We start from the raw sequence: 14684 nt of genomic DNA, 5'->3' as shown, positions 1-14684 counted from the left end.
TTGACTAAGTGGTTTGCAGCTTCTGTACTGGCAGTATTCTGCTAACATAATCCTCACATCACCTGGGATTTGAACATGCTTATGTTATATCCTTTGAGATTGCAGTAGTCTGACCATTTAACAACTGCATTTTTTATTTGAATTTGAAGCACATCAGATAAGAAATAAAGTAGAAGTGAATATGTATGCAATGAATCCACCCACTCTGACACTTAAACCTGAGGTGCTGGTTGTTAGAGAAATATTGACACACAAAGTAATGTTGCTACAGAAACATGTATTAGAAAAACAAGTCAGAAAAATAAAGTGGTGATGAAAATAAGTGCATTTGACATCAAGCAATTAATCTCCTCATTTCATTAACATTTCTTCCATACTTCAGTTCTGCTGAGCACAATGATATCAAGCTTCTTCGTTATTCTCCTCATTAATGTTGAGTGTTAGCAGCTAGTGATAGTGCAAAGATTATCGTAGCAGAGGAAAATTAATCTTATCTCTGGCAAATTGAACGACTAACTCTGAAGCTTTCCCCTCTGGTCTCACTCTTCTCTGTTATGGTTATCCACAGACGAGACAGGCGTATTCTGGCTCTCCATCAATGCCTTTTTGCTCTTCAGCTCATTGATGAACTGCTTAATGAGCTTAGCCTCAAAATCATTGCAACTCTTGGTCGTCAGGCATTCCTGGTCCGTTGGAAAGTAAGGATTCTTAAGGATTCTGCATAGACAAAGGGACACACATTCTTAGGAGTTTTCAAAAGCATTGACTTTGAAACATCATCCTTATTTCAATATGACTTAAAGGTCCAATGCAGCCATTTTTATCTCGATATCAAATAATTTCTGGGTGACAGTTAAGTACCTTACTTTGATTGTTTTCAAACAAAAATAGCTTCTTAGCAAAGGGCAATTTCTCAAGCAAGAATTTTGCTAGGATTGCCTGGGAGTGGTCTGAGTTGGGAGGGGAAAACTGAAAATTAGCTGTTATTGGCAGAGTGGTTTGGAATCTTCGTATTGGGCTATTAACTAATTTACTGCATGGTGATGTCACCAGACACGCCAAAAGTATTTTCAAAAAGATCTTACAATAAAATATCATATATATTTTTTATAATAATATTCCAACCCCATAGTGTGGAAATGTATATAAAACACAGGAAAATCACGTTTTTGACTGCCCTGTGCCTTTTAAGACCTTACAACAGAATTAGAGGATGTTTTAGTGTTAAATATTCCACCTGTACAAGCTGTGCACCATCGCCTTTCTGTGGAGTTAAAGAGAACCTTTACAAAAGATTTACAGAAGGGACTTGCTGTTGCAAAAGGCCAGCTTGTTCCCGCCAATGTAATGGGTTGTCCATTTGTGTCTGGTGTCTCTACTGCACTTCTCACACAGAAGACTTCTCCTGAAGAACACAAAATCATTGTCACGTTCTGACCATCGTTCGTGTGTGTTTTCCTTGCTTTAGTGTTGGTCAGGACGTGAGCTGGGTGGGCATTCTATGTTGGATGTCTTGTTTGTCTATTTCTATGTCTGGCCTGATATGGTTCTCAATCAGAGGCAGGTGTTAGTCATTGTCTCTGATTGGGAACCATATTTAGGTAGCCTGGGTTTCACTGTGTTTGTGGGTGATTGTTCCTGTCTCTGTGTTTCGTTGTCATCAGATAGGCTGTTAGGTTTTCGCACGTTTATTGTTTTGTTAGTTTGTTCATGTTCAGTTTCTTCATTAAAGAACCATGAATAACAACCACGCTGCATTTTGGTCCGATCCTTGCTACACCTCCTCGTCAGAGGAGGAGATAGAAGAAAACCGTTACAATCATAGCCCTGTGTAATGAATTATAATAAAATATGGCAAATAATGATTTAAGAACCAAACATTTATATTTTAATTTCTTATTCCTTAAAGTTTTTTTCTGTAGAAACTATTTTTTTGTTGAAACTGTTTGTGTTTTATGTAAAGACATAGCCTATTGTAGCATACTGAATATATGTGCCAGAGGTTTTAGCTCATAGACATATGATGTTACAGGAAAGAGTACCTCATTGCTCATGGGTTTACATTAACGCTTCCTCCTTTACTCTGGGCTACTGCAGCTGGACACTGCTTGGGCTCAACCTCCTTGCAAACTATATGAGGAAAACATATACAGTAACACAATAACTACTTACGCAATACCTTTAGAAAGACACAAAGTAAAGCCGATGTAATTATGGGTTGCGCAAAATGAGGCCATTCGCTCTGCCATAGCTTATTCGTAGCCAATAAAGTCTTTATCAGCAGCATAATTATTATTGCACACAGATCTGTGTTTTGCTTGGGACTCTTAACTGTTTTTTTTCTGTAGAATGTCTGTCAGTGCTCGCAGCGAGTTCAGCACAACAGCAGTCCAGTTATCGCTCCACTGGCTAGTAACGTTTTCAGCACATTGTGCTTTTTAGATATAGTGGAAAGATATGTCATGTGGAGAGAGAGATTTCAGATGGAAAGAGATGTCATTCATCTGTTTGAAATCCAAGTATCAAAACATGTCATCGTCAAGCTAGATTTACCTGGAGCAATTGATCAACATTGCAACATTGTTAAAAGTGGACCATGGTGCCCAAGTTTCCTTGATTGTATATATTTAATAGAATTTTACACACAATTCAAAAAATGATGAAGGTTTCCATACCTGAAGCTGAGTAGAGAGCTGTTTGGATGAGGAGCAGCTGTTGCTCCCAACATCTTCCTCCTGAGAAACAGCGTATGAGAAGGCAGCTGGTAGACCATTCAGTATTACACAACCGTGTCAAGCTAGTCTCTGCCATAATTGTTCTGCTGATGGGAGAATGAGTACCATGATGTAACAGGTTAATACCCGGCATGTAAGCCTACTGTGTTTCAGTACGTTGTTACCATAAACTCAAACACGTATAATGAATATGAAGGCTCAATTCAGTTTCTACTCCCATAATGGCTTGCCTTCTTACCTGTCAGTGAGCAAAAGCAAAGTAGGACTCGTCTTGTTGTAGTTTTTGCCATGTTGTCAATGTTGTGTTTCTTTCCTCAGCCTGAGTTGTAACCACTGTTGGTGTATTAAATGACTGACTGGACTTTGGGGAGGGTTCAGAGTTGATGTAGCAGCTGACCAACTTCCCAGTCATGGGCCAGGCCGTTGCCTTGTTCTGAAATTTTGTAACAACCAGTAAGCTATTTTATTTGAGTCAGAATGCATTCATTTTTGTTAATACTGGAACAATTTCTCACAGAGATGACATTATGTTGGTTTTGGATTTTGTTTTTGGCAGATATTGACTGAACATGAGTTATATTCACTTTACACTGTACATTAGAGTCAATTCCTTAACTGAGCTCATGGGGGCACTGTTACTGCATGTATTTTAAAACATTGTCAACCGATCACTTTACATTTGTCAATGCTGGAAGTTGCCATTAAAATGTTTAAATATATGATAATGTTTCATTATTTTTAGAAGAGACCACTTGTACATTTGACTTGAAAATACTATAATTTCTGTGTTACAATATATCAAGTAAACATGATTAAACTGTTTCACTGTAATTACCAATAAGAACAAGCAACGTAGATCTTTGCTTAATTACAGGTTAATTATGCTGCTAATACTGTTCCTCAGGGATGAGTAAATTGTTGTTAGGGTATATTCATGTTGTTTGCAATATCAGGTGGACTTTTTTTCATATTTACTGGAATTTAAGGAGTTGCAGTTCACATTGTTCACATTGCTCAATACAAGCACTAAAATGATTTAGTGGTTTATTGGTGTAATACTGACAGTGGGTGGATTATAATGCGTAGCATAAAGTACTCGTAACATGTATTGAGTGCTTCTGGCTTGTCCCATGAACATGTTGACCCCAATGAAAAGGGAGTTGACGAAGAGACAGCATAATAAGGTGTACAAAGGTGTACATGACAAAGGTGTACATACACATCTATGAAAAACAAGACACAGTGATTTTATGTAGAACTTGGGACAACAATGTTGCAGGTTCACCCTCTAGACAATTAGTTATTTTGTTACAGTTGAGTAAATGTTGCCTTGCTTTTTCCGGCAATGATGCATAGACCTCGGCAAGTAAGATATCAAAGACCCATTTGTGTCTCTGCCTGCACATGGCCAAAGGGATCGGTTGAGTCCAAAAGCATGACTGGCTAAATAATTCATTATGGGTGGCATTCATTATGTATGGAGATGATCAGAGAAACATGAATTATTTAGAGTTTTGGAAAATAAATTGAGCTCATTAAGACAGAAAAGGGGTTTTCTTTGATTTTTAGAAAAAAATGAAATTATTCAAATGCAACATACAAGCTGTCGTCTTTGTCACACAAACTATCATCTTTTGACAGTTTACTATTTGACAATATATTTACTGCATTTACTGGCAATGCAATGCATTAATCTTTGTTTCATGGCATACTTTTGTTGTCTTGTAAATTGCAATCAGTATAGTGTGTACCACATTTATGATAACAAATGCAAAAATAAACTGTAAATCACTGCAGACAGTGACTGTAGCACACATATAATTAGAATTCAAATTATATGGTTGGCCCATTCTATGAAAAGAGGCAGGCTGGATAAACAAAAAAAGGGTTATTGTCATAAAAATCTGATCATCCATTGCACAAACTGCTATGCCCCTATGACCGGTGTGTGATGAATGGTTGGTGATAACAGGGTTGAACCTTTTCCAAATACCAATGACCTTCTACCTGGATTCTACTCCTCCTTCATATTTATTGTATTAAATTACTGAAGTGTGAGAAAATGCAGCTCAGTTGTCAAATCATTCACAAGGATGAATTCCTGTTTCCGAGACTGAGCTAATTGACATTCAAGCTGCTGACACCTATGGTTGAGATTATGTGTTGCGGCAAGTGGTAACACATTATTCGATAATAATGATTATTCCTTTTAATCGTTCTTCCGTTTTATTTTAAGATCGATTTCTTCCACACAGTCAAAAGTCACAGTGCGCTTTTTCATCCCCAAAATATACAGTACATAAATATCTATAGTCTATCATGTCTACAAAATTGATTACCCTTTAATAAAAGCCTCTCTGTTCATGACTGGAATTAAGGAGGGGAAATGTCACGGTTTTCTGTATGTGAAAGAGAGTCAGACCAAAATGCGGCGTGGCTATTGCGATCCATGTTTAATGAAACTGAAGCAACACGGATCCAATACAAAAACTACAAAACGTAACGAAAACCGAAACAGCCTAATACTGGTGCACATACACACGACAGAAAAAGGACACTAAGGACAATCACCCACAAAACCCAACACCAAACAGGCTACCTAAATATGGTTCCCAATCAGAGACAATGATTAACACCTGCCTCTGATTGAGAACCATATCAGGCCAAACATAGAACTAGACAAACTAGACATGTAACATAGAATGCCCACCCAGCTCACACCCTGACCAACCAAAACATAGAAACATACAAAGCAAACTATGGTCAGGGTGTGACAGGAAAATTGCCTGACCATGCTTTTGAGGCAGTTTTCTCAGAGCTTTTTAAAGGCAACTTGTAAGTAGGCTGTACTCATCTGTTTTTCTGTTTTGTTTCCACAAATTGACTCATCACAGAATCCACTTAAGGTGAAGGGGAAATAACACATTGAAAAATAAGAGACTTGTCTTCAGCTTTTTTCTCAGCAAACACTCAGCACATACAGTTAGTCACCAGTATGCAGAAGATTAGTAATCACTTCAGAAACATGCACTTTACAAACGTACAAGCACTCCAAATCCTACATAATTACAGTCCTGGAAGCAAAGAAAGAAAGACAAGATAAAAGGAAATATCTCAATTTTTCAGTGTGAACACTGGCAGGCACTGGTAGGCATAGCTATCCATCGAGACCAGACTGACAGAGGCCTTCTGCCATAGCTGTTCACATTGAACCCGCATCCATTGTCTTCATGTCAAGTACTTACTGTAGAGTTGACTTTACGCAGCATATGTCATTGCCAATGGCGGAAATGTTAGAGGAGTTCATTGTTTTCCACAATCATATAGCTACTACTGCTGCCATAATTCAAGGTTTGTACAGACATTTCATTGCACAGTATGTCTTCATGTTTGTTTGTGCATGAGATAATGTTAGTGACATCAACTGTGGCAGAACCTTGTCTCGTTCATGGAATATGTGTCCAGATCAGTAGTTTGTGGATTCATCCAAAGTGTTGTCTATCCTTGTTTACCTGGTGTTGGGGATTGCCAAGCATCTACTGGCTCATGATAATGGGTCTTCTATCATCTCAGTGCAATAAGAACGTTTCATTGGCTAATATCCATGAGAATGTTTATGCTAATGATGGACTAAAAGGCTTTTCAGAATGAGGAAAAGTATCTTATATAGCTGACACCCTACCCTCCCTGCAGTGTGGCTGGAAGGTAGCACTAGTCCTAAAGTTGGCTTTATAAATATTTATTTTAGCTGAATGGGGAAACCTACAAAGTTAATGCCAATGTTAGCTTTGCAGTTAAAGTTTATTTTGAATGATTAATGACCTTGAAGAATGTATAGTGATGCCGAAACGTTGGCGATTTACCCAATAAATGACAGCTATCAGACCTCAGGACTCCACCCACACGAGTTGCTGGCTCCAGGTGGTGGGGATGGCCGAGACGAGGCACCGAAGAGTCGTCTCCAGGTCCTAATTGGCACGCTTTGACTGGCCGTTGGATTGGGGATGAAACCCGCAGGACAGACTGGCCGACGACCAAATGAATGTGCAGAACGCCTTCCAGAACCGGGACGTGAACTGAGGACCACAGTCGGAAACCATGTCCACCGGAAGTCCATGGATCTGGAAGACGTGCTGCACCATGGCTGAAGGTAGCTTGGGGAGGGGAATGAAATGGGCAGCTTGGAAAACCTGTCCACCACCGTGAGGATAGTGGTGTTGCCATCAGACGGTGAGAGACCAGTGACGAAGCCCAGGGATATATGTGACCAGGGACAGTGAGGGACAGGAAGAGGTTGAAGGAGGCCAGCCGGAGCTTGCTGAGGAGACTTGTTCTGAGCAAAGACAATGTAGGCGGTGACGAACGCGGAGATGTCCGGAACCATGGTGGGCCACCAAAAGTGTCCAGGGTCTGAGCCCATTCCAGGACCGGGAAGCCGGCAGCGTCGGGGACAAACATCCGGTTAGCCGGGCCACCCCTGGCTGGGAACGCTGTGCCTCACGAACATGGTTCTCTATTCCCCAGACGAGGGTAGCCACCAGGCACAAGGTAGGAAGAATGATCTTGGGGTCAGAGGGTGTAGAAGCGTCAATAGCAGCGTGAAAGCGCGTCCGGCTTAACATTAACATTCTTAGACCCCGGGCGGTAGGAGATGGTGAAGTTGAACTGGGTGAACAACAGGGCCCATCGAGCTTGCCTGGAGTTTGGAGGTGCCGAGATATTCCAGGTTCTTGAGATCCGTCTACACTATGAATGGAAGTTCTGCCCCCTCTAACCACTGTCTCCACTCCTCCAAGGCTATCTTCACCGCGATTATTTCTCGATTCCCCACATCATAATTCCTCTCCGTGGCGTTAAGGCGATGGGAGAAGAAGGCGCAGGGATGCAGCTTAAGGTCCAGGTCAGAACGCTGGGACAGGATGGCCCCCACTCCGGCATCCAAAATGTATACCTCCACCACAATCTGACGGGACGGATCCGGATGGATCAATATGGGAGCTGTGGTGAAACGGTGCTTAAGGACTAGGTACGCCCGGTCAGCAGCTGGGGACCACATGAACGGGACCTTGGGAGAGGTGAGTGCTGACAGGGGAGAAGCCAGGATGCTGTTAACCACCGGATTTTGACGTGTTCTTGAGTCGAGCGGGAAAAGACGAGCATGTCGTTGAGGTAGACGAACACGACCGGGTCAACATATCCCGGAGAACGTCATTAACCAGGGCCTGGAACACAGCAGGAGCATTGGTCAAACCGAATGGCATCACCAGGTATTAAGTGTGTCCGCTAGCAGTGTTGAAATCTGTCTTCCACTCGTCACCTTCCCGTAGCCATACCAGGTGGTAGGCATCCCGCAGGTCTAACTTAGAGAAGATAGTGACACCCTGGAGCGGCTCGAAAGCCGAGGCGATGAGTGGTAGCGGTTAGCGGTTCTTAACCGTGATGTCATTGAGCAAAATGACAGTAGTCGATGCATGGGTGCAGAGTTTTGTCCTTCTTCTCCACAAAGAAGAACCCTACATTGGCAGGGGAGGCAGAATATCATTCTTCCCCCTGCAGCCAGGGAGTCCTCGATGTACATCTCCATAGCCTTGGTCTCCGGACCCGACAGTGAATACAGCCATCCCCGGGATGGTATAGTGCCCGGGAGAATGTCGATCCCGCAGTCATAGGGTCGATGTGGAGGAAGCGAAGTGGCCCGGGCCATACTGAAAACCTCTCGGAGATCCTGGTACTCCTCGGGAACGGAGGAGAGGTCCGAGGCTTCATCTGAGCCCACAGGAAGACATCCCGGGGCAGGCTTAGCCGACTTCAGGCAATGAGCAGGGCAGAAAGGGCTCCAGCCCACGATAGTACCAGCAGTCCACTTGATAAAGGGATTGTGGTGCTGGAGCCAAGAAAACCCCAATACCACGGGAACCTGAGGAGACTTGATGAGCATAAACTGTATAGACTCACTGTGGTTCCTGGACACAAGCAGGTGGATAGGAGTAGTATTGTGGGTAACCCTGCCTATAGAGAGCCCATCCAGTGCTCTAACATCCAGGGGACCTGAGAGGAGCTGAGTGGGGATGCCCAGCTCAGACACCATGGTGGCGCCCATTAAACTCTCATAGGCCCCAGAGTCAATGAGAACCCGGAGAGATTTAGACTGGTCGCCCCCACAGCAGGATGGCATGGAGAGGAGTGCGAGTAAGGGGAGAAGAAAAACTCTCCGTATGGCCCACTTAGAGTCCTCGTCCCTACTGATGCGCCTGGTCTCTTTAAAGGACAGGTAGATACAGTTCCGCAATACAGACAACTCTGGGTGTTAAGTCTGTGTAAACGTTAGGCTGGAGACAGCCTAGCTCTCCGAGTTGCATCGGCTCCAAAAAAGGTGAGTCCGCAGATCTAGGAGACTCTCGGGGGAACTCGGGTAAGTTCAGAATCTCTCTGGGACATAGATGCCGGGGCCTTCTGGAGTTGCCGGAGACAAGGTGGTTTTCTTGGACGAGCAGTTGGGACCGGAATTAGATCTCTTTTCCCTCCTATGTTCCCGTAGTTGCCCATTGATCCGGATGGTCAAGGCGATGAGCGAATCAAGTTCCGTAGACAGCTCCCGGGCTGAGAGCTTGTCTTTAACCTCCTCTGATAATCCATGAAGGAATGTGTCGAACAGGGATTCTGGATTCCAGGCACTTTCAGCAGCCAATGTGTGGAAATCAACCGCATAGTCCGCCACACTACGGGAGTCTTGGCGAAGCTGGAGTAACTTCCCGGCAGCCTCTCCCCCGGACAACGGAGATTCTAAAACCTTTTTCACCTCAGCCACAAACTCTTCCATGCTGAAACACACGCATATTGTTGTTCCCACAATGCAGTAGCCCAGGCAAGAGCCGTCCCAGACATTAGCAATATGAGATACACTATCTTCGAGTGGTCCGGGGGGAAGGATGATGGCTGCAACTCGAAGATGAGGGAACACTGGGAGAGAAACGCCCGTGAAGTGTTCTGGAGGAGGTATGCTGGATTTCCGGGAAGCCGGGGTGGGCAGATAATCCACAGAATTTCTCCATCACTGAATTCAAGACACTGTCATAGCGTTCTGCCAAGGTCTGGAATCCGTCCGGATAACTCCTCTTGTCTCCCAATGGTGGGAGGAGATGACGTTGTGGAGCTGGTCCGAGTCTGCTGGGTGTCATGGCCAGTTTGTACTATCAGACCTCAGGATAAGACCCAGATGCAGACCGTTTGATGTAACAGAAGTTTATTACAAAAACAAGGGGCAGGCAAATGACAGGTCAAGGGCAGGCAAAGGTCAGTAATCCAAAGCAGAGTCCGAAAGGTACAGAACAGCAGGCAGGCTCAGGGCCAGGGCAGCCAGGCAGAGGTCAGTAATCCAGGGCAGTGTCACAAGGTACAGAACGGCAGGCTGGGTCAGGGCAGGCAGAATAGTCAAACCGGGAAAACTAGAAAACAGGGACTAGAGAAAAAAACAGGAGTACGGGAAAAATGCTGGTAGGCTTGACGAGACAAGCCGAACTGGCAACAGACAAACAGAAAACACAGGTATAAATGCACGCTGGATAATGGGGAAAATGGGCGACAGCTGGAGTGGGTGGAGACAAGCACAAGACAGGTGAAACAGATCAGGATGTGACAACCTCAAGTTTATATATATGTAACGAATGTCTTTGGGTGAAAGAGAGGAGGACCAAGATGCAGCGTGATGATAATCCATATTTAAGGGGAATACTTAACCCTTTTGCAATTATGTTACCACAGCTGAAAACTGTTGTCTTGATTAAAAACACAGTAAAACTGGCCTTCTTTAGACTAGTTGAGTATCTGGAGCATCAGCATTTGTGGGTTTGATTACAGGCTCAAAATGGTCAGAAACAAAGAACTTTCTTCTGAAACTCATGTCTATTCTTGTTCTGAGAAATGAAGGCTATTCCATGCGAGAAATTGTGTACTACTCCCTTCACAGAACAGCGCAAACTGGCTCTAACCAGAATAGAAAGAAGAATGGGACTCCCCAGTGCACAATTGAGCAAGAGGACAAGTATATTAGTGTCTACGCCTCACAACAGACGCCTCACAATTCCTCAACTGGCAGCTTCATTAAATAGTACCCGCAAAACACCAGTCTCAACGTCAACAGTGAAGTGGCGACTCCTGGAGGTTGGCCTTCTAGGCAGAGTTCCTCTGTACAGTGTCTGTGTTCTTTTGCCCATCTTCATCTTTTATTTATATTGGCCAATCTGAGATATGTATTTTTCTTTGCAACTCTGCTAGAAGTCGCCTCTTCACTTTTGACGTTGAGACTGGTGTTTTGAAAACTACATTAATGTCACGACTTCCACCAAAGTCAGTTCCTCTCCTTGTTCGGGCGGCGTTCGGAGGTCGGCGTCACCGGTCTTCTAGCCATCGTCGATCCACTTTACATTTTCCATTTGTTTTGTCTTGTTTTCCTACACACCTGGTTTTCATTTCCCTCATTAATTGTTGTGTATTTAACCCTCTGTTCCCCCCATGTCTTTGTGTGGAATTGTTTGTTGTAAGTGCTTGTGCACATGTTTACTGGTGCGCGTCGGGTTTTTGTACCCATGTTGGTTATTTCTTTATGCCGTTGGTTTTGAAATTAAACTGCTCCGGCTATTACCTAGTTCTGCCCTCCTGCGTCTGACTTCCCTGCCACCAGTTACGCACCACTTACAATGAATTACTATAGTACTACAGTTTTATTTTACTACAGTATTTATAATATAGTTAACTGTAAATACTGTAGTTAACTGTAAATACTACAGTATACTACAGTAAATACTACGGTAAAGTCTGCAAAAACACAAAAGTGAACGCTAGACTTTTAGAAAAAAAGGTGCTATTTAGAACCTAAAACTATTCTTCGGCTGTCTCCATAGGAGAACCCTTTGAATAACCCTTTTTGGTTCCATGTAGAACCATTTTGGTTCCAGGTATAAACCTTTTGGGTTCCAAGTAGAACTCTTTTCATAGAGAGAGGGGTTCTACGTGTAACCCAAAAGGGTTCTACCTAGAACCAAAACGGGTTCTACCTGGAACCAAAAAGGGTTCTGCTATGGACAGCTGAAGTTCCCTTTCGGAACCCTTTTTTCTAAGAGTGTATAGTATTTATACCATATTATACTATATTATTCATTTATGTGAGATGAGGAAATGAGCATAAGTGTCACGTCCTGACCTTCGTTCCTTTTTTATGTCTCTATTTTAGTTTGGTCAGGGTGTGAGTTAGGGTGGGCATTCTATGTTTTGTTCTGGGTGTTATATTTCTAGGTGTTTGGCCTGGTGTGGTTCCCAATCAGAGGCAGCTGTCAATCGTTGTCTCTGACTGAGAACCATACTTAGGCAGCCTGTTTTCCCACTATGGGTTGTGGTTGTGGGTAGTTGTTTTCCATTTCAGTGTTTGCACCATACGGGACTGTTTCGGTTTTCATTTATTCTCTTGTTCTTTTGTATTTAGTGTTCAGTTTATTAAAGGAAATATGAACACGTACCACGCTGCACCTTCTTCCACCAACGACAATCGTTACAATAAGAATACGGAATCCTATGAGGTCAGCTCCACAGGGGATTATTAATCCTGATAGGTGTTTATTTTGTCCAAAGGTATTATGGGTATGTAGTGCAGAGCTTACTTATTTATTGTGCAATCATACATGTTTAATACCAATGTATGATGTAAACATGAATTGACCTAATTTCTAAATAAATCAAATGCAATCTTGGATGTGATGGGTTTTTTCTTCATATAATTGTACATTAACACAGTAAGAAATAGCATGGTGCTTGTCATGACCAAACCCTGAGTAAAAGATCGAAAAACAAATATGTATCTTTGAAAGACGATGCACTCCAGTGTCTATTTAATGCTCTTCTTCTTGTCACACTGCATCACTCAAGCTCCTTCATCTTCTCTCATGAAGCAGAGTTGGAATCTAATAAGGAAAAGACCTTAACAAGATTCTCTATCTCTTTCCTGGAATTTTAACGAGGCGTTGTGGTTTATTCAAATGAGTTCATGTATAGTAGTATAAAGATAAGAATTAAACCAATAACTCACACACATCCTTGGAGGTAAAACAGTGCTGTGGGATTTATAGGGATTTGTTTCATCATTACAGGCTATGCACTTGACCACCCTGCTGCACAAGACTCAATGCTAACATGTGAAACATGTTAGTAACGAATAAAATTAAGTATACACTTTTTATCTCACATTATCAGCCAACTGAAACACATTAAATGCACTGTATTGTGCAGTGATTTGAGATGTTACAAATTAATTATTTGTATAAAAAAACATGAGCTGGCGCACACAGAATTTTTTTTTTTATGTAGAGGTGCTGACTAAATGGCGAATAAACTACAAGCTATATTGTCACACCTGGGTGATGTATGTGTTTTTTCTTATCTAGGGGTTTTGTATGTTTATTGGGGTGTTTTTCACCTATCTAGGTGTTTTTGTACATCTATGGTTGCCTAGATTGGTTCTCAATTAGAGGCAGCTGTCTATCGTTGTCTCTGATTGGGAACCATATTTAGGCAGCCATATTCTGTGGGTATTTTGTAGGTGATTGTTCCTGTTCCAGTGTTTAGTGTTCACGTTACGGGACTGTTTCATCTTCGTTCCGTTTGTCGGTTTGTTGTTTTTGTTCGGGTGTTTAAATACTTCTTAGAGATAGGGGGCAGCATTTCCACTTTTGGATAAATAGCGTGCACATTTTCAACTTCCTGCTACTCATGCCAGGAATATATTATATGCATATGATTAGTAGATGTGGATAGAAAACACTCTGAAGTTTCTAAAACTGGTTCAATAATGTCTGACTATAACAGAACTTATGTAGCAGGCAAAATCCCATTTTACAGTTCCTACGACTTCCACAGGATGTCACCAGTCTTTGGAATTGGGTTGAAGTTAATCATTGGTGAAACGAAGAAGAGGCAAGTCCTGGAACAACGTTACACTGTTGAGAGTTACGCAAGAGGGAAAAAGGGGCATGTTTTGTTTACTTTCTCTATCGAATACAGTTTGCCCCGTCTACAATTTGATCGATTATTAACGTTTAAAAATACCTAAAGTTGTATTACAAAAGTAGCTTGAAATATTTTGGCAAAGTTTATAGGCAACTTTTGAAATATTTTGTAGTGACGTTGTGTTTTGGAAAGCCGTTTTTTTCCGGATCAAACCTGCTTTATAAATTGACATTTTGGGTATACATGGACGGAATTTATCGGAGAAAAGGACCAATTGTGATGTTTATGGGACATATTGGAGTGCCAACAAAGAAGCTTGTCAAAGGTAATGCATGTTTTATATTTTATTTCAGCGTTTTGTGTAGCGCCGTCTATGCTAATTATTTTGTTTACAACTCGTTCAGGTGGTTCAGGGGGGGGTGCATGCTATCAGATAATAGCTTCTCATGCTTTCGCCGAAAAGCATTTTAAAAATCTGACATGTTGGCTGGATTCACAACGAGTGTAGCTTTAATTAAGTACCCTGCATGTGTGATTTAATGAAAGTTTGAGTTTTATCGCGTTTCATTTTAATTTGGCGCTATGCATTTCCCGAGGCTATTGGCCACACTATCCCTAAGAGGTTTTAACTTCTTATGGTATAGGGAGGGGATGGTTGCGTCCCACTTGGGCAAAAAACAGGGAAAATGCAGCGCGGAAAATAATATAATGATGTAAAAATCAAACTTTCATTAAATCACACATGTAAGATACTCAATTAAAGCTACACTTGTTGTGAATCCAGCCATCGTGTCAGATTTTAAAAAGGCTTTTCGGCGAAAGCATAAGAAGCTATTATCTGATGATAGCCCAATAGTTAACAAAGAGGGTAGCATATTTCAACTCTGCAGGCGCTACACAAAGCGCATAAATAAAATATAAAACATGCATTACCTTTGACGAGCTTCTTTTGTT

At 42.1% G+C, this 14684-nt stretch overlaps 1 long non-coding RNA gene across 1 annotated transcript; it reads right to left on the bottom strand.

The window, feature by feature from the left end:
- Positions 1-354: 354 nt before the first annotated feature.
- On the bottom strand, positions 355-3077 carry LOC118964520. The gene is made up of 3 exons (XR_005051578.1): positions 2974-3077; positions 2676-2735; positions 355-717 (listed from the first exon to the last, which is right to left on the bottom strand). It is a non-coding gene; the product is annotated as an uncharacterized LOC118964520 (long non-coding RNA).
- Positions 3078-14684: the final 11607 nt, after the last annotated feature.

Source organism: Oncorhynchus mykiss, chromosome 1 (assembly GCF_013265735.2).
Source record: "Oncorhynchus mykiss isolate Arlee chromosome 1, USDA_OmykA_1.1, whole genome shotgun sequence".
Lineage (NCBI taxonomy): Eukaryota > Metazoa > Chordata > Actinopteri > Salmoniformes > Salmonidae > Oncorhynchus > Oncorhynchus mykiss.
Note: the sequence above shows the minus strand (reverse complement) of the source record. Positions and strands in the feature narration are given on the sequence as shown.